Below are 1226 nucleotides of genomic sequence, written 5' to 3' on the forward strand. Positions count from 1 at the left end.
TTTTTTTTTTTTTTTTAAATTTTAATTTTTAACAATTATTTATTATCATTCTATTAATTTAAGAATTCAAATGTTAATTTTTTAGAAACTCAAAAATGTTAAAATGACTTATTTAAATGGTTTTTTTTTTCTTTCTTATTTAATTTAAAAAAATATTTAAATGAAATAAAAAAAATAAAAAAAAAATTATTGCGAAGTTTATTTCAATAAAAAATAGTTTAATTCCCTGCATTAACAAAAAAAAAAGAAGCTGCTATAGTGCATACAGCATCTTTGAATTATTTACTATCCCAATGGGTGCGTGGGATGGGTGGATGGATGGGGGGTCTCCACGTATCTGGGACACCTCCTTGAAAAGGGGAATGGACCAAAAAAAATAAAAGAGGGTGGGGGCGCTTCGATGAAAATGAAAAAGGGCTGTAGGAAAGTTTGTGCGGATTGGAGAAAGAAAGGAAAAGAAAATGCTGTCAAATTGAGTGCCGAAATAGCTTTGGGTTCAATGTTTAAATATAGGAATTAATGCTATAGATTGTTATATATAATTTATTAAATAAAATTATTTTTATAAATATACTTTAATCATGGGGTTGTACTTATCCGTTCAATTTATATTTAGTGAGAGTCCCTACTAACATGAACATCATTATAACATCTTTTTTGTATTCTCGAATTACTATATTACTATATGACACATTATCAATTTAAGAAAAATATAAAAAATAAAAGTAAGAATAATTACATCAAATCAGAGAAAAAAAAAACTTGTAGCCGGTCGGACCCACGATGTGGGTCTCGCCAGACCCTCGGACACACGTCGTGAGTCTCACTAGACCCACGGGTCTAGCCGGCGGTGAACGCCTCAAACCTCGCCAGTCGTGACTCGCCTCAAAACTCGTTTCTAACACCTCAAAACCCGTTTTTAATACTTAAAAACCAGTTTCTAATGCCGCAAAACTCGTTTTTTGATTCAAAATTAAAACTTAAAGGTGAAAGGTTAATTCTTTAGAAAATTTATCACCCTAATATTTAATGTATTTTGGTGCAACTTATTTTTGTACACTTTTATATTTTTGCATATGTGTCGGTTATTAATTGAAGGCCGTAAAAGATGTGTTATTAAGATGGTTATTTTATATTTTTGTCTTATTTATTTATTTAGTCTCGGATAAGTTTTTGAAGTATTTAGGGTAAGATTGAAAGTGCACGTGAAACATGTCGGCTTTGGG

This window comes from Corylus avellana, chromosome ca2 (genome assembly GCF_901000735.1).
Source record: "Corylus avellana chromosome ca2, CavTom2PMs-1.0".
In the NCBI taxonomy this organism is placed as follows: Eukaryota; Viridiplantae; Streptophyta; class Magnoliopsida; order Fagales; family Betulaceae; genus Corylus; species Corylus avellana.